We start from the raw sequence: 27654 nt of genomic DNA on the forward strand, positions 1-27654 counted from the left end.
CCATTTGCTTCCCTAAATTTAGTGATGCAAATGATTTACAAATTAGTATTTTACCGACTCCAAATAGCAAGTGGTTATTAAGAAATCGGTAACAACGATTCACTTATTCTGTGTTCATTACATTAGCAAATTGTGAATAGTCGCAAAAATGACATTTTGTATATGCAATTTACCCCCAACTGAAACCAGGTGGTAACTGTGAGCTCACTATAAAAGGAGCCATAGAGTGCATCTACTGTTTTCCAAAATGGCTGCCTTGTATGTGATGGCAAAGAGAATGTGAATTCTAGCTGGTTTGTAGCGAAGAAGAAGACAAATGAGGATTTTCAGAAAGAAAATTACACTATTTGAGCAAACTGAGGAAGAAATATATGAAAAGTGCAGGATAAGTAGGACTGTTATCCTGGAGCTGATAGCTGATTTAAAACTTCAGCTTAAGAGACACACCTTGTGCAGTAAATCCATCCCTATCCATGTATGGGTGTTATGTAGTGTGCATCTCTTAGCTTCTGGTAGCTACCAAGGTCTCATTGCAGCAGTTGGTGGTGGGTCACAGAGTACCCTTTCTTTTTTCCCTTCCATTTTTTGAGATGCAATGTTAATCCTCATTAAGACCCATATGTATTGCCCCAGAAATGCACATGAATTGCACACCACCAAAATTGAATTCTATAGGAGTGCCAACTTGCTGCATGTCATAAGGTGTATACATGGTGCACCTGCCTATATGCTCATTATCTGGCATTGAACTTTCAAGTGGTGTGTGATGCACAAACAGTTCACAAAAATGTAATAACAGATATTGTTGTCCAATTTCCAGGGAGCACTCACAGCTCTTTCATAATTTGACATAGTGGAATTTATGAAAGGCTTCATAGAGGAGATTTTGATGACCGATATTTATTGGGTATATACACATAAATTTATATAACATAGAGCTTAAATGTGATTTTTATTCCATAGCTAAATATGTTTTGTCTGTTTGTAGGTGATAGTGCGTATGCCTTCCAGCCATGGCTAAATGACACTTTACTGTCCACCACTACTCCCAATTAATGTTGTTACAAAGCGGCACAAAATGGAACCAGAGGAGTCATAGAGCACATATTTGGATTACTAAAACTTTGTTTTAAATGTCTGCACAAGAGCGGCGGTGCCCTGCAATTATCACCAGAGATCAGTTCACTCAATCAATCAATCAAGGATTTGTAAAGTGCGACTAATCACCCATAGGGTCTCAAGGGTCTGAAAGAAGGCGTGCAGCTCAATCGAAGAGCCAGGTCTTGAGGTCCTTTCTCAACTGCTTCAATGATGTGGTCTGCCTGAGCTTGAGGGGAAGTGTGTTCCATGTACGGGCTGCTAGGTAGGAGCAGGATCTTCCCCCTGCTGTACTTTTCTGAATCTTGGGGAGAGCTGCAAGTGACAGCTGGGAGGAACGCAGACATCTGTTGGGTATGTAGAAGGTGAGGCCGTGGTTGAGGTATGCTGTTCCTATGTTGTACAGTACCCTGAAGGTGTGGATCAGGAGTTTATATGTGATGTGCTTGTTGACTGGGAGCCAGTGTAGGTCTATGAGGTGGAAGGAGATTCGGCTGTGTCGGGGGATGCCCAGGACGAGTCTGCGGCTGCATTTTGGACTCATTGTAGTCTTGATTGAAGTCTCTTGGTAATGCCGACATATAGTGTGTTGGGGTAGTCCAGTTTGCTGGTGATGAGTGCGTGGGTGACTGACTTCCTCGTGTCAGGGGATTCCATATGAAAATCTTCTGCAGGAGACGGAGGGTGTGTAAGCTAGATGAGGAGACGACGTTAACTTGGCGGGTCATCTTTAGGGTGGAGTCCAAGATGATGCCAAGCTTGCGTGCATGGTCCGAGATCACGGGGGCGTTACCCAGTGCGGTGGGCCTCTGGGAGTCGTTCCAGGCAGAAGGGGTGGAGCCGATCACAAGGATCTCTGTCTTGTCCGAGTTGAACTTGAGGCAGCTGGCCTCCATCCAGGCGGTGACTGCTCTCATCCTGTTGTGGAAATTGCTCTTGGCTTGCATAGAGTCTTCAGACAGGGAGAGGATTGATTGGGTGTCTTCAGCGTAGGAGACAAGGTTTAGCTCATGTTGTCTGTGATCTTGGCAGGTGGGGCCATGTGGACATTGAAATGCATTGGGCTGAGTGAGGATCCTTGGGGCACTCTGCAACAAGTGTCTTTAGGTTCTGATGTGAACGGTGGTAGTCTGAACTTGTGTTCTTCCTGTGAGGAAGGACCTGATCCAGTTCAGGCCTTTGTCTTGGATGCTGACGTCGTGCAGTCTGTCTCAGAGCGTGGAGTGGGAGACGGTGTCAAATGCAGCGGAGAGGTCCAGGAGGATGAGTGCGGCAGTGCCTCTGTGGTCCAGTATGATGTGTATTCCATCAGTGGCTGCTTAGAGTGCAGTTTTGGTGCTGTTGGTTGCTTCTGAAACCGGAGTGGGAAGGGTCTAGGATATGGTGTGTCTCAAGGAACTCAGTGAGTTGTTGTGCTATGGAGGCGCTAGCCAGGTTGATGATGTGATGAGGGCATGGATCTGAGGGTGCTCCCGAGTGGATGGAGTTTATCAGTCTTTGGGTATCCTGTATGCTGATGGGGTCCAGGAGTTCAGTATCTGGTGGGGTGCAGAGTCCATGGTGGTGAGCGGTCCTGGGGGACTTTGGTTCATGAGGCTTTCGTAGGTGTCCTGGATCTTACCTTGAAAGAAGCTGGTGGGGTCGTGGCAGAGGTCATGGGAGGGAGGGATGGATGAGGTGTCTGCCCCGGGGTTCATGAACTCTTTGACGATGGCAAAGAGCTCTGTGCTGTTGTAAGTGCTGGTGTTGATGCTTGCTTGAAAGGTGGCTTTTTTGGTGGTCCTGATGTTCTGGTGGTGAGTGGTGACTGCCATTTTGTAGGCTGTGCGGTCTTTGGTGGATTTACTGAGCCACCATTTATGTTCCAGTTGTCTGCAGACCCGTTTGTATTCCTGTAGGTCTGGCGTGAACCACTTGGTGATTTTCTCTGTCGATTCCTTGTTGATTTCCCTAGGGGAGCTACGAAGTTGGTACAGTTCGAGAGCCATCGGTGTAGGTTGCTTGCAGCTTCATTAGCGTCAGTGGAAGGGAGTGGTTGAGAGTGTTGGTGAGCTGTGCTTCTGTAACTTTGCCCCAGAGTCTGTGGGGGGGCGGAGGGTGTGGTGGAGTGTGGTGTTCTTTGTGTAGGTAAAGTGGATGCACTTGTGGTCAGTCAGTGGTGTTTGGAGGTGTGGGAGATGATGATGTTATCTCCTGCTGAGAAGACGGAGTCGAGAATGTGTCCGGCTTTGTGGGTGGGGATGCTGACGAGTTGTTCGAGGCCGAGAGTTGTGAGGTTGTCCAGGAGGTGTGAGGTGTTGGGGTCATCAAGGGTGTCAAGGTGAAAATTGAGGTTGCTGAAAAGGATGTAGTCGGATGAGGTGGGTGCTTGGGGGGCGACGAGGTCGGCGATGTCTTCGCAGAACTGGGGTCAGGGTCCGGGTGGCCTGTAGATGAGGGTGCCATGAAGGGAGGTATTTGGGTTGGTCTGGATCTGGAAGTGAAGGTGCTCGTGCATTGACTGAGACTGACTAGGTGTTGGTAGTCAAGCAGAGGTTGTTCTTGTAGATTATGGCAATGCCTCCTCCTTCAGTCCTGTTGGCTCTGTCCTTGTGGATGATTTTGTAGTTGTCCGGGATTGCTGTGGCGATGTCTGGGGCAGCAGTGGGGGTGATCCAGGTCTCTGATGAAGGTGATGTCCGGGGCTGTTGAGCCGAGGAGGTCACAGACTTCTACCTTGTGTATGACGAGGGAGTGTGTCTTGAAGAGTATTCACTTGAGGTGGCTGTCCGTACTTGGTGCTGGAGCGCGGGGTGGTCCTTGGAGGGTACTGGAGCAAGTGCTGCAAGAAAAAGGATCTATGGGTGTTCCTGGGGTCGGCTTGGTGGCAGGCTGAGGATCTTCCCAGGTTGATGGTGCCTAGAGTGTTGGAGTCGAACTGGTGGATGGGGTGAGAAACAGGTCCGTGGCGCTGGGCGCGGTCCAGGCACGCACGGGCGCAGACAGGCTTGCCGTAGGCGCACCTTTGGCGCACCCCCGACCTGGCCTTTAAGCAGGGGAGTGAGGTGGGGCGTCCAGTCGGCTGAGAGACTAGAGGGCGTGAAAAGCGATTCACAGGAGTATGGGGGTGGGCCACAGAGGCAGCAGTGGCACAGGGGGAGAGGGTTACAGGAAAAGTAATTAAGTGACCAAAAAAAAGAAAAACCAAAAAACAGAGGTAAGAGGCAGAAGTCAAAAGCAGGAGTAAGGAGAGACAGAGAGAGACAGAAAATACTTATTTGTAGATGGCCACAAAGCCACTAAGGATGAGGTGCAGGCAGGAGCCTGTGAGTGGAGGAGGGCCTCGACCTGAGAGTCAGGCAGGCTCTCAGTTTGTTCCCAAATCAGAGGTAGCAGCAGCAGGAGGAGCTGGGAATGGCAACAGACTCTGACCAGGAGGTCAGAGGAGTCGTCCTCTCACAGCGCTGCTGCCCCAATTAAGAAGAGGAGGGAAGGCAGGGGGTCTGGTCAGCTGGGAGGCAGGAGGGTGGGAAAAGCGCTTCACAGAAAAGGGGCAGGGCAGCAACGGTGTGGGGGGAGAGGTTAACAGGAAAAGTAATAGAAGAGGCAGAAAAAGAATAAAGATGTAAAAACAGAGGTAAAAGGCAGAAGTAAAAAGCATGAGTAAGGAGAGACTGAGAGAGACAGAAGATACATATTTGTAGCTGGCCACTAGGACACTAGGGATGAGGCGCAGGCAGGAGCCTGTGGATGGAGAAGGGCCTCGAACTGAGAGTCAGGCAGGCTCTCAGTTCGTTCCCAAGGCAGAGACAGCAGCAGTAGCAGGAGGAGCTGGAGAGGGCAACAGACGCTGACCACGAGGTCAGAGGAGAAATACTTTCAGGGTTCGCCTTATGCATGGCCTCTAGGATCTGAGCCAGACCCTTGGCTCATTTCTAGCCCAGGGGCCTTGATCAGTTGTAAAATTGTAGCATACATGTGCCAATCAGCACAGTACTGCAACAAATAAAGGACTATCTCTAACAGTGTACAAATCTGACTCAGATGAGGAAGGCGATCCCAACCCAACACCTCCCACACATTAAGAAATCTGTTTTGCAGAAGGGTGTTTGAAATGTTCCAATATGACCAATGATTATTTTTCACTGTAAATATGTACATGCATTTTATTTTCTATGAGGAATAAAACATTTTCTAGCTTACCTATCAAGATGTTCAATTCTTTTAAAGACACAGAGGCAAGGATTATGCTTCTCTGCCTTTACTGCATTTATTAACAGCTGCCAGTAACAAACAAGAAAAGTGAAGACTAGGCTTCCCATGACCAATATCATTACATCACATATCTTATACTCCAATTACCATTAAGTATACTTTAAATACAGACTCCACCATCTTGTATCCTCTTTTATTGCCATCATAACCTACATCTCAACATTATTGCAACAAACTATACTGGAGATTAACTGAATCAAGTCTCAAACTTCAAATCAGGACTAACATGTCCAACAGTGAAACACAATCTTCAAAGTGTGCCGGGAACTGGACTTTCAGCACATGCTCAGACCTTGAGCCTGACAAACAGGAAAAAGTAACCATCTATTCACAGATTTCAACCTACTTCTGCACAAGAATACTCCATCTCAGGTACCCTTCTGTTCAGTTCCTGAAATGAAAATGCACAGAGCCATAAACACTGCTTCCTTGAATGAAGAATCAAATCATTTTTGTGACAAAGGGCAGGTAAAAACATAACATAAAATTCTCACAAATGATGCTCTACAAGCACAACATCATAAATTCAGCATATATGCAAGCATGCCAGGGTGGGATAATCCTTGCCTCTGTGTCCTTAATAGCATTGACAATTTTTGACACACAAGCTAGAAACATTTGTATTCTATGGCAGGGCCGGTGGCCCAGATTATGTCTAAAGCTTTGCTACCACAACTGATGCAACATCCACAAATGGTTTATAAACAAAGGTTTGAAAGTGGACTCTGAGGACCAATCTGCTACTTTATTAATATCATCTAGACGTGCATCTAAGAAAAATTATTTGGATGCCATAGCTCCTCTAGCAGAATGACCACCAAAGATAGAGATGTCTCTACCTGATTCTTCCAAAAGCCATCAAATCTATCTGGCCAACGTAGCCGATGCCACCGGATTATCCTTTTTTTGTAAGGTGATAAGCAATTGTACTGTCATATCCTGTCTCACCTTACTAGTATATGCTTTTTATTCTTTGAGACAGTAAAGCACACACAATTTGGGGTTATCCAGACAGGCCAGATAAAAAACTTATCTCGAATTGGACTTTGTTCATTTTGTAATAGCAAGGGAAATGCCCTTTCGGGAGAAAGTTCTTCCCCCTAGAGGCAGAGCACAGGCATCTGATCTTCTCTTGCATGAAATCAAAGATAACAACATGGTAATTTTTAGTGAGAATTGTTTGCAGGATAAATACTTGTTATCCAACCATTGTTCCAAAAACCTGAGAACAACATTTACATCCCATAACACAGAATACCCATTTTGTGGAGATTTTGATAGCCTAATACCTCTCAAGGGTTTGCATACTATAGGCTGTTCTCCAGTTAGTTTCCCCTTAGCTGGAAGATGCCCTGCCTAAAAAGCTGATCTGAAATTGTTAATGGAGCTGTAGGCCAGGCCAAAACATCCTAACTTGGTCAAGAAATTAGTCACCAGATAGCATTATGCCCCCACGGGATCAACACCCCATTCGTTACACCAACCACACCATCTCCTTCATGCAGAAGCATAGCGTTTGTAGGTGCTTGTCGACCAAGCCTACTTGATGTAGTAAGCAACTTGCTGCGAAATGCTGGCAAACTCCATATCTCCCTGAAATTTGCCACACCATCAAATTGAGCTGGCCTGACAGGATCAACGGATGGGGATGCCTCATTGAGTCCATCTGCAGGTTCTCACAACAAGGAATTTCCACAACAGTCACAAGAATGATCTCAGCTTTCTGATGTCTGATTTGAGACAGGACCCTGGGGATCATTATGATAGGAGGGAATGCATACCCCCGGAACTGAGCCCAATCCTGGAGAATCGCATCTGTCACTAGAACGTTCACAAATAGGTGTAGGCTGAGAAAGATGGGGATCTGACAATTAAGCTGTAACACAAAAAGGTCTGCTCTGCATGGACCCTACAAAGTGTTGAGGAACCTGAATAACTGTTGATGGAGTCTTCAGTTGCTGGCATCTTTGAGAGATCCCAAATGCCAGTCAGCTACAGTATTCCTCTTTCCCAGAAGGTATTCTGCTGTGACTGATATTCGCTGTTGGAGGCAGATGTGCCACAAATCCTTGGCAATCTCCACCAGTAGGCACAATTTCAGTCCAACCAACTTTTTAACATAGTGTACTGCCAAAATGTTGTCCATCCTCAGCAGAATGCAACAGACTGTCCTTGAGGGGGACAAGCTCTTTATTGCAAAGGAACCTGCTGAAGCTCAAGACAATTGAAGTGGAGAGCACGTTCTGCCTCTGACTACCGACCACCTGTGGATACTGAGCCGCATCTCACTCCCCAGCCCCACCAGCTCACATCCGATTCTGTAATGACTTCTGGGAAGTCCCTGAAACTTCTTTGCCATTCCAGGGCTCCATGTGGTCTAACTACCAAGCCATCTCAGTCATGACTTCCACCGACAAGTTCATTTGTTCTGCCTATGTCAACCCCTTCATCAACCTCTGAAGGGCCCTGTAAAAGAGAGGCCCAGGAAAGATAGCCTGTATTAATAAAGCTAGAAGGTCCACAATCCGGGCTACCCATCTCAAACATACAGAGTGGCTGCTCAATGCAGGCTCAATTCCTTCTTGATATCTCGTATCTTCTGAGGAGGGAGAATCAACTGTACTAGAATTGAGTCTATCTGGAATCCCAAAAATGTGATTTGCAGGGAGAGAATCAGAGGGGATTTCTGATTGTTTATGGTAAAGTTTAAGTCCTGCAATAGTTGGATGATCCAAGACAGGTAAAGCAGCACTATCTGGCATTCTTGCACCAACAGAATTAGATCATCCAGGTAAACTATCAGTCAAACTCCTCTTGCTCTCAGATGTTCCACTACTGGCCTCTTCATTTTGGTGAAGTACCAAGGAGCCGATGAGAGGCCAAACGGTCAGGACTTTGAACTCGAAACAGTGGCCTTGCCACAGGAACAACAGGAACCTTCTGTGGGAAGGGAAAATGGGGCCTGACAAGTAGGCGTCCTTCAGATCCAAATGGACCATCCAGTCGCTTTATTTGAAGAATATCTCAAATTAAATAGATATCCTCCATTTTGAAGTGCCTTAAATAACCCAGGTACTGAACTCCTTCAAGTTCAAAATCAAGCGTGAATCACCACCTTTTTCTCTGCCAGAGAGATAGTATGGGTAAATTCCTTGGGGTGCAGGACTGAAGGGCAGATCGCCCTTTTGTGTAGGAGTATTTGAATTTCTGAATTTATAAAAGTCTGCTCGCTTAGGGAAAACACAGTTCATGAGGGGGAAGGGACTGGCATTAGGTTGCATAAAATTCTAGGTTATACGCCTGAAAAGTCTCAAGAACCTATGGGTCTTTGGTAATAAGCCACCAGTTGTGAAGGAATAAATATATTCTGCCTGTCAAAAGCACTTCCGAAAGAGGAATAATTTTCAACTGTAAATCCAGAATCCTGGATGGCTCCTTGTGTTTCTTTTTGATGCGCTCTACGGAAACAGTTCCTACCTTTTTGGGATCAGGAGGGGAAGAAAGTGGTACCTATTGAGGCATCATACCATCCCCCTTGTGGCAGGAAATCCTGCTGGGAGCCTTGGAACGTACCTTAGCCTGATGAACGCCCCCTGCCTCACCCGGCTTTGCCAAAAAGGGTCTGCCTGAACACTTTCTTGAGTGACAGTTGAGCTTTGTCCAAAGTACTGTAGGTAGGAATGAACATAGCAATGTCCTTCACAAAAGGATCCTCAAAGAGAAGACCTACAGCTGAGTTGACCAAATAGTTACATTTTGGGCCTAGGTATATTAATATTGAGTTTCTGCGCTCAGTCGAAGTGACACAATTGACATGCCCGAGTTGGCAACTGGTTCTCTGGCCCAACCGACCAAAATGTCTGGGTCTATGGGATTGCCTGAGTCCTTCAACTGGTAGACAAATTTAAAGATTTTTGTCAAGTGGCCGAGCATATCTAGCAATTTGTCCTGAAAATGTATCCTGAAAATTGTGCCAGGCTCTCTATAAACCTTTTTAAGGATTCCTGAAAAATGTCTCCATGAAGGAGACCATGATGAGGTCAACCACTGGGGTATCCTTCACTTTTCCAGGTAAGTCTGGCCCCGGGCATTCTGCAGGAAGCTGAGCCCTGATTTCTTTTTTTAAGACCCTGTTGATTGTGCATTAGCACGTAATCTGCCACTTCTTGCTAGGGATGCCATCTGGAAGATCATAGATAAATAGTGTAATTGAGATCAAAGTCTAAAACTTTTGGGCGGTTATGATCTAAAGAGTGGCTGTCAAGAGTGGTCAGCACACTTTCTTTTGCTTGGCCCTGGTTCATTGTCTTGAACACTACTGCTGAAGTGTGAGGAGGCTGAGTGTGATAATGAGGGAATTGAGGCTGGTTGGTATATTAGGGAAGCAGGTTTCCCCTAGCGGAGGGGCGCTGTAGCCGTGTTAGCTCACCAGGGAGCCAGACAGTAGGTCAAAGGCCTCTGAATGGGGCCTTCTAGGGGCCTTCACCTTAACCTTGCCTGATTTGCTGGGGGCAGCAGTGGAGCTCCCTCCTGCAGGTTTGCGAGGAGTCAACCTTGGTGCCGGTGTAATCCTGGAGTAGTTGGGTAAAAGGCCCCAGAGCCTGGGCCACGGCTCTGTTAACCAATTGCTGGATGCTGTAATCCAATGCGTCCTCCAGGTCCTGCTCAGGGTTTTCACTTGGATCTTCCTGATAGCCCTCCATGTCGGGTCAAATTGAGCCATGGTACTCTCAAAAATGTTTAACTACTCTTTAAAAAGAATTCTGGAGGCCCAGGGGAGTGTTGGAATCCCAGCCATGCACTTACGGACCCAAGGGTTGAGTATGGAGGGAGCAGTCTGACAAGAACACTCTCAGCAGTGCCTTTCTTTATTTTACTACCCTGACCAGCCTCTCCCGATAAGAGAGTTGCTGGTAAGCTGAAGGGGTTGAGGAGAGCGTTAATTTCTGTAGCTCAGTGTTTCTGTGTCAATCAGCATGCTCGTTCTTTGAAGAAACGGGGGCTTGCGTGCATGCACCATATGCACTCGATCCTCGCAATAGCAAAAGAGGACTACGCCCGTCACACAGAACTGGCACAGTCTGATTCTCGCCCCCACTCCACTAGTTGGGCTGCAAGCGTGTGCAACTGCTGGAATACAAGGAGGGCAAACACGCAGAGTACTCCATAAATAAAGGTGTCAAACAAGATTAAAAAAACACCAAGATTGCTGTAATACAAGGAGGGCGGATGGGCCTGTCACTAAATATACAAATGAAAGTGTCAAAGTGTGTATAACTGAATATACCTTTATTTTCAGATTACAAAATGTATATCTGAAAAGATGCTTCACTTTTCAGACCGTTTTTTTGAGAAAGAAAATAATATGAACCTTTTATGCAATGTTAGGCTGTAACAGTTCTCCCTTTCTAAGGCGTGCATTTGTTGCGAGCCGAAGTTTTAGCTCCATCAATTTCAGCAGCACCACAGCGACTCCTTCTTTGCTGTAGATTTAAACTGTCTGTAGCTGAGTTGCTACTAACATTTCATTGGCCCTCACTTTCTCCCACTCCAACCTGTGTGCTACTTGCAAAGCTGGTTGTTTACATTGTCTCCACTGCATTGGTCACTTGGATTAAGCTTCTTGCCACATCCGCACTGTAGTTTCCCATGTCCACCTGTAAAATTGTGCCAGGCGATTGATGGCACAAGTTAGCCCATCAATGCAGAATGATGTCTGGCTCTCCTTACGCCTTTGCTGGATGCTTTTATGGTGCAGTTCCTAACATATTATCTTGGAGTCATCTGTGAAATTTGAGAAATTGTCATTCATTGCCATCTGATTGGCAGCTACAGTTCTTGTGACACTTAAAAATCCAGTTGTTATGTTTTTATCTAGAGTAACCAGTTTTTGGTTAATCATTTTGATCTGCTTCTGTTGCAGGCACTGAGCCATAAGCATAGGGGTTTCTAGACCTCTAAAGAGTTCTTGGTTTTCAGGTCTTCTCACAATTGAAACAGGGAACTGTGTTTGCGTGTGTTGAGGTTGGTGAGTGCCGAAGCAATATCTTCCCCAAAGCTGGTGTGGCCTCCCTGCAGTTTCCTGTTCAACAATTGATGTAATGGCCTCACTTCCTTTTTCAGCTGTCTCGCTATGCTCCATAACTGCAGGACTTATATTTGCAGTATATCTTGGACAAGCCTGGCTCTCACTATCATTGAGGTCATTTTCATGCATGTGTATGTCTTGTGGACTGTCCCCTTCTGAGGGCTCCCTTTCTAGAGTAGGATTTTCTGTGTAAAAATGGATTGAGAAGACCTCAGTGACTTGTACTTGGTTGCATTCTGACTACATGTATGAAATGTACTCTTAAATCTGTTTGTCCTATTTCTTTTCAAATATTTTTTTACACTACATATTCCGTAATGCAGTTTGACTATATAGACTACTAATATTGCATATCAAAAATGTGGAACTTAGGTTTTTGATTTCACTACATTATTATGGGTTAGCAATATGGTTTTTTGTAACTTTATGGCACCCTTCTAATACATTGTTTAGTATTACATTTCTGTATTTGGCTTATTTTCTGAGGTTCCTGGAAAGCCTGGGGTGTCAATTGTTCCAAAACTACAAGCTCCTCATTTGCATTTGGTGGTGGGGCGGTGAAGGGGCCTCCTTTTGTTCCTTGAGACTCGCACAGACTGCTTGCCATCTTCCCCTTGATACGAGATCTGAGATCATACCAAGCTTTCTTCATCTCCTCAGTTCACCTCTGTGAAACTGCAACTCATTGATTTTCTCCTGCAGCCCCTTCCATATTTTTTTTTCATTTGGGCCTCAGGCACTGTCAAGTATGACTTGCCAAAAAGTTGTTTACGGTGCCCAAAGATTCCTCTGTGAGGATTTCAAGTTCCTATTCTGAAAACTTCAGTTTTCTCTTCCTGCTGTCAGCATCTTTCTCACTGTCATTACGTGACATATTGCTTTCATAAAAAGCTGAATGGCAAGTAACCACTGGGATACAAAATGTATTCTCCTAGGAAGCTTTTGAACTGATTCTCTCCAGCTTTAAAGTGAGGCCTGCTTCCTGGGTCTGTCATCACTGTTTGCCAAAAGCGACTGTCGCTATTTGCGACTGTTTTCTCTAGTTAGGAAATCACATTTATTGCTATTCAGGAAAAATCCCTAAATGTGATTTCCCTACTACTGTACCGACTACATAATGAATCACTATTTATTTTGCGATTCATTTCATACATATCAATTACCAAATAGTGATTCACATGGATTCACTTACAGGTATTAGCTAATCAGTATTTTTGTACACATGGCCCAAAATGAATTAAATTCAAAAGTAGTGGTAGGCACCATGAGAATCCAAATGCAAACAAGGCTTAGCCTTGCCAATTATCCTTTATCATGTTAAGTCTGCACAATGGGAATGTTCAGTAATTGGTCTAAAAAGGACAAACCTTTGGGCAAAGCTAAAAGTACAATTGTGATATCATCTGGATGCAGAAGAGGGACAAATTAACACGTTTGTATGATATCTAATAGAATAATATTAGTTAATTATATTATGAATGGAATAGTATTGAAATTAAAAACACCTCAATACATTGACGTCACTGTCATTGCCAGTATAGTAAGGATTTCACTCCACTTTCTTTGGGTTCAGAACCTAACTAATGGTTAAATGGAGACTGTACGATAATATCTGATACGTGGTGCACAGACATTTGTTGATTTATGTTTGTCTTTATTCTGTGCAGACCAGGCTAAAGTGACATGATATTTAGGACTGACATTCGATAAGAAAACCAATAACCAATAAGATCTTTTTTTAAAGCAGAGTAGGAGTGTTCAGTAGAAGTATAAGAATGGACAGGGCAGTGGAATTCCAAATCTTTGGGACACAACCTGAGGGATAATCAAATCATTTTCCAAATGTACATTAGATAAAGGTCTGCAAGAGAGTTGAAAGATGGTGTAGACTCAGTTAAGACACTGAGGGCCTGTTTTAGATTTTGGAGGAAGGATTACTCTGTCACAGCAATGACGGATATCCTGTCCCCCGAAATATAAATCCCATAGTAAATAATGGGATTTATTTATTTTTTGGTATAAGGGATATTTGTCTGCTAAAATTTAAATCAGGCCCTGGTTCATGAACACCCAAAAGAAAACATGACCTACCAAGATCTGATGGATTTTGTAAAACTGATCCCTTTTTGAGTCAATATTGTGAATATGATACTTTAAATCCTAATGGATGGATAACTCTAAAGAGACAGCTTGCTCTCAACATTTGGGAAGAGTGGATCAGTACTAATTGCCATGCTTAAAAGATTTGGTTCACCGGAAAGAGGTACTTGATGACAGCAAAAAGGGACACAATCATTTCTGTGATGAAACACAAATATTTCTTGAGTAGCATGACACAAAGGCAAGCATACACAGCTTGATGAACGAGGTAAGATGGAAGGGGGGGCACAGGTTGTGGAAAATGCTTTTTTGTAGTTTTTAATGTTTATGTTATGGAAGAGCTACTTTTGTTTTTTTGTATGTTTCAAGCTCATTGAAACAAGACCCATAATATGAACACAACTATATGCTTTTAAAACGAATGCATTGCAATTATGAACGAAAACGGAGCAGTCAACATACTCCTTATTAACTGATTTCCAAACGGGAGCAAATGGTCCTTCGGAACAATTTTAATATGGATCTGTGGACTTCACACTGACAGGTACTGCCGAGTTTTAATGCAAATTTGTGTATGTGTGGGTCCCTTTTAGAATACTTTATCTATTGAATGTCCCTACATTACTTGCTGAGCACTGGATTTGTTTAGGTTAGTTGTTTTTTATGAGTGCTATTCCAAGTAACTTTCTCAAATTTTTAAGAACTAATTTTAGACTATGCTGCCTACTGCTGAGGAGTGCTGTTGTCAAATGGCACCCTTAACAACCCTCATTTGTAATGATGATAAACCACTATATTATCTGTAAGTGCTGCATTGCCATAGGGCTAGGTCAAAACTGAATACCTATTAAATCCCATGCAGAGAATGCTTGCAAACCTCCCAAAGGCTTCGACACAGCATCCCAAAGCAGAGTCACCTGGGAGAGTTTGTTTCACCCTCCAAGGTAACTTTTCACCTCTGTCAAGAGTTTAATCACAATGCTGGTGTGTGGGGGCATTGCAGACAAGGATTGTCTCTCATAGAGCGCTGCCGGGGATCCCCTGTCACCCATCACAAGTCTGCCCATTCAGAATGCCTGTTCTTTCTGGGCTGCGAAAGCCCAGTCATTCATCGTCACTAGCTGGGCTGTCCAGTAATATTTCTGGGTATCTGATAGGGCCATATATCCATCCTAACAGCTTCAAGTCAGTTTGGTTAGCACAATAGTAGGTGGGCTGCTGTCCCATAGCAGCAACCACATTTCTATTCCTATCTTCCTGAAATATTTCTTAGGAATCTCAAAAGTGGTATGTTGAAAAAGATAAAGGCATAATTTTAAATAACGCAACCCTTCGCAGCAGGCAGAGTGGGCGGGCCTGCCAGTGCTTTACGTTACCTCTCAATCTCTCCAGGAGTGGCGTTGGGTTACATGCATAGAAGAGTTCAACATCCCCAGTTACACTGTTACAAAGGTATCAAATCCATCCTCTACAACCTGCACTGTGCTGTCTGGGGGTAGTCTTGGCACCTCACCCTTAATTGGGAACATTAAGGACTTGTGCCAGTTAATGGCATAGCCAGAGAATTTGCTAAGTGTGTGATCAATTGGATAAGTCTTGGTATCAACATTTCAGGGTTGGCCCTGTGAAGCAGGACATTTCCTGCATACAGAGATAGTCTCTGCCCCATGTTCATCCCCATTTCAGCCCCTTTACCAATGGATCTTGCTGGATCCAGGATGCCAGTGGCTCAAGTGCCAGGGTGAAGAACAGCAGCAATAGTGGACAGCATGTTCGAATTATGGGGAATAGGCCCCATTGACCTTGACTTTAGCAAGCAGGCAAGTGTAGAATAGTTGGATCTAGTGGATGTATTGCTGACTAAATCCAAACCTTACTCAGACTGCAAACATGTAGCCCCATGCTAGAGTATCAAGTGCCATCTTAGCATCCAGTGACAGCACTACAGCGTTTTCATTGTATGGTATCAACTGGACCCCAGTACTCCATAAAAGTACCTACAATTAAACCTCCTACATTCTTTTAGGCATACAGTATGATTGGTCTGGGTGGACCCTGGCTCCCAACAATTTTGCTATGATCAGGCCTAAAAATGTCAATTTGTTCTGGTGTCTCTGGTCCATATCGTCTTCGTCACACATTTAAGATGTACTGTTTCTTTTCATTATTAAAGCATGTTCTTCCTGCATGTTTCATGCATTCTGTAAGTTTTGGCCAGAATGTCTGGACCACTGGACTGGCCCTCAGGGTGTGAAGAAATGTTCCTTCCTACCAGCATCTCCGCTTGCACAGGCTTGACAAGGCCTTTCCCATTTTTGTAAAGTTTGTTCGAGAGCAATAGGAGGAATACAGTATTCGGATCTGAACCAGTTGGAACCCCGATTTTATTGCAGCTTCCTTAGGGGCTCTAAGTGGCTTTTTCCTTGATCCATCAAATCTGTGGTAGGCACATTCATCAGTGGGTTTCCCCTCATTTAATATTACCACAATGGTGGCTAGTTGTTGGTCCTTTGGAATGGTAACCCTCTTTGTACATAGCGAACAAGTGTGAGTCAAGCTTAGAGGCCATGGCCGTGTACATTTCCACAGAGAGCCCACTGGGTTCCATAGTTTTTCCAGTCTGTAGTTCATGAATTTCGACCTCACTTTTGGTCACTCCCACATCAGCTTTCAGGTAGTCCCTAACCTCCATGGTCAATTGTGGCAGCTGGATGTGCCGGAGGAACTCTGCTGCTTCTGCGGCTGTCATAGTCACAGCAGGCAAGTAGAGCCAGGTGTAGTATGAGGCAAATACTTCTCCATTGTCTTCACTCCGTCGAATGGTTTCACCCACAATGTTCCTGACATCTGGGACACAAAATTGGAACTGGGCCTGTTTATCCAACCAGGCCATGAGCTTATCCTTAGTCATGTGACCCAGGACATAGGCAGCAGACACCAGATTGTCAGGGCAAGAACATGCCACTTTTCTAAAAGTGTCACTTTCGGAACTGTGATTTACAATCTGACTTTACCATTAAGGATGGTTTTAAATTGAAATTGATTTGAATGTAAACATGATTTTCCTATCTGCTCTCAAACTCAAGTTATCACTTATTATGTGTAATATGATACCCCAATGTTATCTAATAGGAGAGATAGACCTTGTATTAGTGAAAAACAACTCTAGGAATGTTTTCACTAACAGGACATGTAAAACTTAAACAATACTTTATAAATACAGTGCACCGTGCCCTATGAGCCTTTAGGCCCAACCTTACAAGTGACGTATGTGTATTAAAAATGAAGGGTTAGGCCTGGCAAAAAAGTTTATTTTGGCAGGTCCTAATGGCAGTTTAAAACTGCACTACAGGCTGCAGTGGCAGGTCTGAGACATGTTTTAAAAGGCTGCATTGGTGGGTGGCACAATGAGTCCTGCAGACCCACTAATAGCATTTCATTTATAGGCCGTGGGTGCACGTAGTACCATTTTACTTGAGACTTACAAGTAAATGAAATATGCCATTTGGGTATTAGCCAATTCCACAATGTTTTAAGGGGAGAATATGATCACTTAAGCACTGGTTAGCAGTGGTAAAGTGCACAGGGTCCTTAGGCCAGCAAAAACAAATTCTGCAAAAACTGGAGAGTAAAGGCAAAGCATTTGGGGGTGACCCTGCAGAGAGGGCCAGGTCCAACAACGCTCTTCTGAGCAGGGCTTACAGCCCCAAAATGCTCAGAGATACTTGACAAGGGCCTGGAAGCGAATTCACAGTCTAGAGAAGCAGAATATTCTCAGTCAGATCACCACAAATTATCCGATAATGTGAAAGTCATGCAGGAAGCACTAAAAGAGAAGTACCCCACTTCTACTTCCACAAAACAACAGGTAGCCATTCTCACATAGAGAGTTTGTTTCCTATGAGACAAGGTAGATGGGACTAAGTGGAGACGTATAACAATGGAGCAGATCCTCTAATCCTGCTAAATCTTTCCCATAGAGAAAGACGAGGCGCAGAAAAAGGCCCCCATTTAGCAGCAGCGTTAAGAGGCCAAATAAGACGCAAACACAGACAGACAAAGAGTTTGCTGTCCTAGCTGGATCTGTGATTCACCAAACTGGATCCTGTGATAAGCAGGGCAGAACTTCAGATCAACACACTGTGACAGACTCGGAGGTGGACTGTGCTGACAAGAAGGGACTGCTACAGATTGCATTCCAAACTGCTGGTGAGTTGTCATCTGGTGGAGGAGGATGCTAGGGTTGAGTGCATCTGGGTGAGAGTTTGATGTGCTTGAGAGAAACAACAGATATATAAATTCACGGTATGCTCACACTCTGTAATTAACATGTTATTGTAGCAGCAGAGATGGGACAATTTTCTGGGTGGTACAGGCAATATAATGGCAGTGCATTACTCCTCTAGTTGAATCAAGAGCATGAGCCAGAGAAAATTGCAAGCTAGGGTTCCAGCTTGATCTGAGGGAGCTATAATAACAGAGTGGGATTTCAACTGTGTGGGCCATGTGAATTTGGATAGCTCCAGGCCCCCATTGCTGGGATACCTTCCTTTGAAGGTTGCAAAGGGTTTCACTGAGGGGATGTCGGACTTGGGTAGGTCCCTCATTTCGGGAAGACAACATGGCCATTAACAGGAATACTTGTTCTAATCTAGTTTCTATGATGTGTAGACACCTCTTGATAAGGTGTTATGTACTGGGACATAGGCCAACATATGTTGAGTTTGAAATAACTTGGAACATTGCTGAACCGCAATCCTCTTTTAGTTACTATGCAATTTACAGGCTCTATCTGATGTTCTGAGAGGCACGATTTCCAGGTATTTTCATAAAGAATCAGAGCTCTGCCTCCAGATCCCTTCTAGAAGAGGAGGCATTAAAGGCTGTGGTGAGCAGCCACTGCATGGGTAAGTCAGTTAATATCAGTTAAAAGCTAGACAACAAATTAGTCATTCTTGACAATACAAGGAATGCCCTGGAGCTAGATGTTACCAAAAACCTTGTTGCAAAGACAAAACCTACAAATCGTAAGGAGCATATATACGGGTATCATTAAGAGGCTCTGTTGCCATAATTACTAAGAGTATATCTCAAGTATATGACGGTGGAGAGCAAACTGAGAAGACCACTGGCATGACGGTCACACTGTAGGAGTAGTGGTACCTCGATAACACAGTTAAAGACAAAGGAGGGGAGGTTAGTGCAAATTCAACGAGAGATTAACAATGCCCTTAGGGAATATTATATGAACTTATATGTGGTGTCCATAAAGGCCCCGCTGTGGGAGGGGAAATACCTCCTGGACATGGCTCCTTTGGTTACTGTGGGCCCTGATGAGGCAGAGAGATTGGGTTGTCCAATCTCAGTCAATGACATAACTGGGGCTATTAAGGACCTTGCCAGAGGGAAATGCCAGGGTCTAATGTATTCGTGGCAGGATACTATCAAACAAATGAACTTCTCGGATTTCATGGCTAGTCGCCTTTTACGCAGAGAAACTGGAGGAACAATAAACTCCCCACAACAACAAGTGAAGCCCTTGTGGTAAGATTGACAAAGATTAGGACGTTGGGGGATAGTGAATCTTCCTTTAGGCCTCTCTCCATGCTTAACATAGACTTTAATATTTTTAGTAAAGTGCTGATAGATCATATCCCCACCTTAATGGGTTCATTCCAGAGTGCAGTACGTCCCTTAATTTCCAGAGACTACATAGAGTGTTGCAGGACATAAAGACGGGAACATATCCTGGGGCGATGGTGGTTTCCATCGACCTGAAGAAAGTCTTCAACACTTTCCAGTGGCACTGTCTGGAGGCAGTCATGTCGAGGATGGGCATGGAAATGGGATGGATCCACTGGATATGCCTTTTATGCGCAACCCAACAGCTAAGATTAAGACTAGCCAGTGTATTTCCCAGGGGTATAATTTACAGACCCAGTGTACATTGAGTACCGTCTACTAGAGACTTACATTTAAATTAACTGTGCTGTTAAGGGTAGGCTAATTGTGTCATGTTTTAGGGTGCGAGCAAAAGCATCTTAGCATGGATTTTCAATGGTAAAGTGGAGGGAGTTCTAAAGCCAACAAAAACGAATTCAGCAAAACAGGAGGGGTGAAGGCAAAATAGTTTGGGAGGCTACCATCAAGGGTTATCAGGTCTGACACATTCCACTGCTTACCATGCACAACACCAAAACACTTCTGTAATGGGCTATTCCCATCACCACAACCTTTCAACCAGATACAAACATAAATATGAAGCTCATGTATGCTATTTCTCACTCCTGCCTGCTTCACTACTCATTTAAATAAAACTACCAATATCAGTTTAAAAGCATCACTATGGTCATCCCAAATGACTCTAAAGCACTTCTCCGTAGGCCACATCATAAATTGATACTAAACACTCCCTCTGTAATAGCATGCTAACTAACCATTTTGCGCTTCTGTCTTTCGTAAAAGATTCTGAAGTGCTGTATCGATACAAATACAATATAGCACTGAACAAAGGTCTTTATGTATATTTGCACTGCAGATTTACTAAGATTTGATGCAACGCAGCAACTAAGTTTAGGGAGAAAGCAGAACCGTGCCGTATCTAGTAAGATATGGCGCTGTTTTAATCACCCCCTGGACTGGATCATTTTTTGCTGCTGTGCATCAAGCCCACACCCTTGCACTATAGCGTTCTCTCGCCTTTCTCATACTGGAAATGTAGTTAATGCTGTACGTCACATGAGCCAATTTACATGTTTCTGGGGTGAAAAACATGCCACAAGAGGTAAATGAATACCCACAAACACACAAACCTTTGGGCATTTCTGAAGAGTACTTCAACCAGAAACATCCACAGTCCTACAACTAAACAAAGAAAAGTGCAAATACTGGGATTCATGCATGCTGTTGGACTTTCCCAATGTAAAATTTCACCCATTGTTAGTCTGTGAATTGGAACGTGAGTTTCAAATTCATAGAGGGTTCTGAGCTTTCCTGAGTATCTTAGTAACTTAATACCTATTCTAAATACAAAGGTTTAAGCAATATTTTTAGGGCTTGTTAAGGCAGCGCTTGTGCTATCTCTTCGAGACATGTTGTTTAGAATATGGGCTTTAAGTACTGCCCATATTTGTAATAAGGTTTGTCTGTCTTTGCTAAATGCTTAGTTTACATTGGTGCAAACGCTTCTTACTCCCTCCTTCTGCCTTTTGTTTTTTTTCCAGTTTGATTTTGTTTTTTGAGCTGATAGTTATCCTCTTGTTTTTAACTGCCTTTCCCTTTTTTTTTAAGACCCAACAGGGACGTACTTTGAAAGGCTTGTTATCATTTTTTAAAAGAATGTGGTAACTTGTGTGCCCTTTTTTTATTTGAAATGCTGCTCAAGCTACGAGAAGAGTGCACTTTGTTGAGCACAAACCACTTTTTTGTGTTAATTGTTGTTTGTGCTTATAAGCTGTGCTTTTTTTCTTTTTTCTAGCATCAAACACTTAAATATTTTTTTTAAGGGACTTTTGACTTTTTTTGCCTTTGCTTTTGTTGGAGATCATGTGGCTTAATACCGTACTTGGCAAACAACGCAATTATTCTTGCTTGGTTTGTATTACTAATCTGTGTTATAGTATTTTCTGTTATAGGCTGTTCTATTGCTCCGATTGTTTTCTGTTTTGAAAGGGATATTTTTAGTATGTTCCCGAGTCCTTTAACTTTCATTTCGTTGATGCTTTTACTTCTGTGAAAAGCGTCACAAATGTGAAAAAACGCTATAAGAGTGAGCTGGAGGAGCCTGGAGTGGACGGAAATAAAAAAGTGGCTTGAGATTGCTTTACAATTATGTTACCTTAGTATGTAGTGATTTCCTATTTACATGTAGCAGCCGTGTTACTGCAGAGATCTTTAAAGATACTTTATTTTTTTTAAATGTTCTGTATTTTGGGCCTCCACGAACAATGAGTTATTCATTTCAGTGCAATATTACAACTTTAGACAAATCCTTGTGGACTGCAGCCGCTTCCAAATTTTGTACAAGCTGGCCACCCTAGCTTATGAGCTGTAGCTGAAGTCCGTAAAATAAACTAGTTAGTTAAGGTGCTGAAATCATGGCTTTCCAGGAACAATGCAATTATTCTTGCTGGCTTTGTATTACTAATTTGTGGTACAGCATTTTATATTATAGGCTGTTCTATTGCTCTGATTGTTTGCTATTTTGAAAGGGAAATTTTTATTTTTTCACAAGCACCTTGGACTTGTATTTAGTTGGTCCTTTCATTACTTTAAAAAGCATCAGAAATGTGAAAAAATGTAAGAGTGAGCTTAAGAGGACAGGATAAGCTGGTAATAAAATGGCTTGAGGTTGCGTCACAATTATATTATCTTAGTATGTACTGCTTTCCTGTTTTAGAACTGGAAGTGTGCGCCCAAATACAAAGCTTACTTAGGACTCTGCTACTTTCTATGCATACGGTACATACTAACCCTTGGTATCCTTATATATTTTATGACACCGGAACAACATACTTCCTCACTCATCTAATTAGGATACGACTACAGCTCCCTTACTTCATCTTTTCTTGTTGGATACTTTATCTACTCGTCTCCAGTCTAGCCTTGAAAAAGTCACTGTTTGACAAAACACGTGTTGGCTGTGCTTGATTGGCTGTGTTCATCGAACCTATTTACATATAGTAGCCGTGTTACTGCAGAGCTCTTAAAAGATAATTTATGCAACTATACTGCTGGAACGGTGGCAAGTCATATGCAAGGGATGTTAAAGGAATAAAGAGGCCCAACATGGCTTTGCAATTATGCTGCCTCATTTCAATATTTCAATATTTTTTCTCTCTCTCTCTCTTTTTTCTGTCTCTCATCCTATTCTCCCTCTTTGTATCTCTCTACCTCATTTAACTCTGTCTCTCTTGCTTGTTTTTCTTCTCTTACTCTTTCACTATCTCTCTTCCACCTCTTTTTCTTCATCCTCTCTCTCTCGATCGCTCCTTCTCTCACTCTCCCCCCTCTCTCTCTTTTCTCTTTATCTCTATATTTATTTCTTGCTTTTGTTCTTTCTCTTTCTTTCTCTCTCTTGAGCTATAGCTCAATATATCACTCTCTCATTCTCTTTCCCTCTATCTCTCTGTCTTTCTCTCTCTCTCTTTCAATCTTTCTCATTCTTTCGCACTCATTCTTAATGTCCTACTCCCTCTTTTTTCTCTTTGTTTCTCTCTCTCTCTTTCTCTTCCTATCTCTCTCCCTCCTATCTCTCTCCCTCCTCTAACTCTTTTACTCTCTCTGCTTTCTCTTCTTCTCTCCCTCTTTTTTTCATATTATCTTCATCCTCTCTCTGTTCCTCCTTTGTCTCTCTCTCTCTATATATATATATTGCCTTCTCTCTGTTTTTCTTTCGGTCTGTCTCTTTCTCTTTCATTCACTCATGTTTTACTCTCTTTATCTATTTGTCTCTCACTCTCTCACTATCTCTTTCTTTGTTTGTTTCTCTCTTTCTTTCTCTTTCTCTGCCTCTTCACTCTCTTTTTCTTTCTCTTTTTCTACTTCTCTCTCTCTATTGTTCTTGCTTGTCTCTCTATCTCTGTCTTTCTCTGTTTGTCTTCTGTCTTTTTCTCTCTCTGCTCTTTTTTCTTTCTCACTCTCTCTTTCCCTCTCTCTACTTCACTTTCTCTTTCTGTCTCTAGTTCTTTGTCAGTCTCCTTCAACTCTCTCTTTCTTCTCCCCTTCTTTCTTTCTCTTTCTTTTTTACTCTTTTTCTCTCTCACTCCTTCTGTCTCTCTCACTCTCTCTCATCTCATTTTTTCTCTCTTCCTTTCTATCTCTTTCACTATTTCTTTCTATTGTTTTCTCTCTCTCGTCCTCTATTTATTTCACCCTCTTTCTCTATCCCTCCCCAGCCTCTGTCTCACTCCCTCCTCTAACTCTCTCCTCTTTCTTCTTCTATGCCTCTCTATATGTCTCTCCCTCCTCTCTCTCTTCATCCACACTTTTACTTTTCTCTCTCCCTCTCTATCTTTTTCTCCCTTTCTTTCTCCATCTCTTGCTATCCCTCTCTATATATCTTTCTCACTTTCTTTTTCTTTCTGTCTCTCTCTCTCTTTCACCCTCTCTCTCGTTATCTATTTCTCGCTTTCTATTTCTTTACCTCTGTCCCTCCTCTCTCGCTCTTTTCCTCCTATCTCTCCCCATCGCTTTTTTCTCTCTTTCTCTTTCGTTATGCCTCTCAATCTTTCTCTTTTTCTTTCGCTCTTCAGCTATATCTCTCTCACTCTCTTTCTCTCTATCTCTCACTTTCTCACTCTCCCTCACTCTCTTTCTCTCTTTACGCGTTAAGGGGGTATCGAAAGGAGCTAAGCTGATGTGATTTGCTTAAACCTTTCATGGCCTGTAAGGTATTTTTTATTTACGCTGTCATGTCTGCATCCCTTGCTTTAATGCATGTTTCGTTTGAACCCAAGGCGCTGCAGAGAATGGCTCCTATACAAAGATGCACATTATGCCAGCGCACTCAAGTGAGGCCCGTACACTCCACTTGTCACAGGATTTTTAAAAAAATTGAAGCATCACACAACTGGGTGAACAGGGGCCTGGGGCGGATGTGAAGGAAGGGCAATGCTGCGGTGGGTGGCATGTCACATTCAAAGGGGTGCAAACTGTGGTCAGAAATGTGAAACAAATGCTGTAAGAGTGAAGATGTTCTTTATCATGGGCCTTCATGAATAATGAGTTATTTAATTGAGTGCAATATTACAACTTTACTGCAGGGAGGGTAGCATGTCATATGCAAGGGCTGTTAATGGAATAAAGAGGCCCAACATGGCTTTACAATTACGCTGCCTTAGTTCTCTATTTAAATCTTTTTTGCTCTCTCTTCATCTACCTCTATCTCTCTTTTTCTCTCTCTCATCCTATTCCCTCTCCTTGTATCTCTCTACCTCATCTAACTCTCTCTCTCCTCTTGCTTGTTTTTCTTTTCTTCCTCTCTCACTTTATCTCTCTTCCTTCAATCTCTCTTCATCCTCTCTCTCCCTTTTTCTCTAAAGCTCTATTTCCCACTAATTTGTTTCTCCCTTTCTTTTATCTCTTTAATTCTATCTCTCTCTCTCTCTCTCTTTCTCTGTCCCTCACTCTCTCTGTCTCTCTCACTCTCAGTTCTATCACACTTTCACTCTCTTTCTCATTCTTTCTCTTTTTTTCTATCCCTTTCTCTATTTTACTGTCTTTTTCTCTCTCTCCTCTTCCATTTCTTTTTCTCTCTTTCATCTTTCTTTCTCCCCATTATCTATCTCTATCCCTCCTCTAACTCTTTCTCTTGCTCTCTCTCCTCTCTCTTCTTCTCCACCTCTATCTATATATTACTTTCCCTCCCCTCTCTCCCTCATCCTCCATGCTATCTTTTCTCTCTCTCCCTCTCTCTATTGCAAATTTTCTCTCTCTCTTTCTCTCTCTTTTTCTGTCCCTGTCTATTTCTCTTTCTGTTTCACTCTCACTTTTTCTTTCTCTCTCTCTTTCTGTCTCTTTCCCTCTTTTTCTTTCTGTCTTTTCATTTTTCTCTCTCTCTTTCTCCTGTTCTTTCTGTCTCTCTGTTTCTCTCTCTTTTTCTGTTTTCTTCTAGCTCTCTTTCTATCTGTCTCTCTCCAACCTCTCTCTATCTCTGTCCCTCCATAAACGTGTTCTCTCTCTGCTCTCCCTTCTTATCTTTCTCGCTATCTCATATTCTCTTCCCCCTCTTTCTTCCTCCTTTCTCTCTCTCTCTTTCTGTTTCTTTCTTTCTCTATCGCTTCCTTTCACTTGCTTTCTTTCTCTCTCTATCAGTTTCTTTCTCTCTCTCTTTCACTATCTCACTTTCTCTTTCTGTCTGTCACAACATAACTTAGCACAACATAACATAACACGACAAAGCATAACACTACATAACAGAGCATAACATAACACAAAACAGCATAACATAACACAACATAAGGCAACATAGCATAGCATGACAACACAATATAACACTACGTAGCATAACACAACATAACTTAGCACAACATAACACGACAAAGCATAACACTACATAACAGAGCATAACATAACACAACATAGCATAACATTACACGTCATAGCATAGCATACAATAACACAACATAGTATAGCATAACACAATATAATACAACGCAGTATAACACAGCATAACATAATACAATACAACACAGCATAGCATAGCATAACACAATATAACACAACATAGCAAAGCATAACATAACACAACATAGGATAACATTACATAACGTAGCATAACAACACAACATAGCATAATACTACATACCACAACATAGCATGGCATAAAATAACAGAAGAGAACATAACACAATTTAGCATAGCATAACATACCACAAAATAGCTTGGCATAACACAACACAGCATAACATAACACAACATAGCTAACATAACACAATATAACACAACATAATATAACACAATATAACACAACATAGCATAACACAACATAACATAACATAGCACAACCTAGCATAATATAACACAGCATAACATAACACAACATAGCATAGCATAACATAAGACAAGATAGCACAACATAACACAACGTAGCATAACACATTATAATCTACATAATTCCACGCCACACCACATACATCCACTCCATTTCAAACCAAAATACATGGGTAAAACACATTGTCATTTACAGCGCCAATAGCTCTAATTCTTTCAAATGCAAGACCGATGGGATTGCAAATGCTTGGTTAGTCTTGTAAGTGCCAGGGTAAAGGCAGGAGGATTGGTAGAATAGAAGATAACAGAGTGCCACACATTCTGCATCGTCTGCTGGAGGGAGCTAATTTCTTCTGAGACACTATCACATATGATGTAGTCAAAACCACAGGAATGAGCTACGGCATAAGATTGTAATTAAAGGGTAAGGGCAAGAAACTGCTGGAGGTTAACTTTCAGTGCACCATTTCACAAGACATGAGTAAGTTTATTGTGTAGTAGTTAACAAAATCCTTTACATAAAACACCAGGGACAAGTTTTAACAAAAGTGCCGCTGCACCCAGTGCAGTGCCACTTTCCTTGCGCCCTGTAGTGCCCCCCCTAATGCCACCATATGTGTGCCTTATCTAAGATATGGTGCACCATGGTGGTAGTTAGGGATCTAGCGTCAAAATGTTTATGCTAGTTCGGAACTTTGTAGGATTAGCGTAAAAAATATTGATGCTAATCCTGCAAAGACCATCGAAGCCCATTATGAATCATGGTATGTCTCCTTGTAACACCTGCTCTGAGCAGGCGTTAAAAGTGCCGAAAAGACGACGCAAAGAAATCTCTTGGATTTCTTTGCACTATTTGTGTGGCCCCCCTAACGGGGGAGCACCCCCTTTGCATACATTATGCATGGCATGCACCACTTTGTAAATTTGGCGTGGGGAAATTGGCGCTAAGGTGGCGCTAAAGTGGTGCTAGACCTCTTAAAATCAGGGCCTAGGGGTACTGTTAAGTCATACCTTCATAGCATACGCTCATACTGATAATTCACTCTTTTTTAAAAAAAACATACTAATTTCTGCAAAAATAAATTAAATACATCAATTGCCCATGGGCTGAAGACAACGTGTAAACATCCAGATTTACTTAGAGTGCATTGTCTATCAGTCCCTCATACAATAATTTCGTTTTACTCATTCTCTACAAGCGTGCTGTATTAAGTGTGTGTGCTTTGTGCAAGTGGGTGACATCGTTTACTTTAAATTGCATTTTAATCACTACTTAGCCATCGTTTTAGGCTAACACACGCTCAAGTCCTCTATATCCTTATTACTTTTAATTTTCCCACGATATGCGAGTGCATTATAAATTACAAATGGCCTCTTTTCCTAAAATGAGCATAAATAACTACATTGGTTCAAAGTGTTGCCAAGCTGATTCTTAACCAGACTCAGTAATGTTGTTCCTTGACAAACTAGGGGTTTTGAGGTGCCACTCAACCAGCCAATAGCAGATTGCCTGCAGGTAGGGATAAAGAGTTGCAAAAAGACGATTTGAGTAGCTTCCTTCTTTGTTCCATCTCTGCTAGACAGGTACAAAAGATATGGGTAATGGACTCTGTTTTATTACC

This window comes from Pleurodeles waltl, chromosome 4_2, assembly GCF_031143425.1.
Source record: "Pleurodeles waltl isolate 20211129_DDA chromosome 4_2, aPleWal1.hap1.20221129, whole genome shotgun sequence".
NCBI classification, from domain to species: domain Eukaryota; kingdom Metazoa; phylum Chordata; class Amphibia; order Caudata; family Salamandridae; genus Pleurodeles; species Pleurodeles waltl.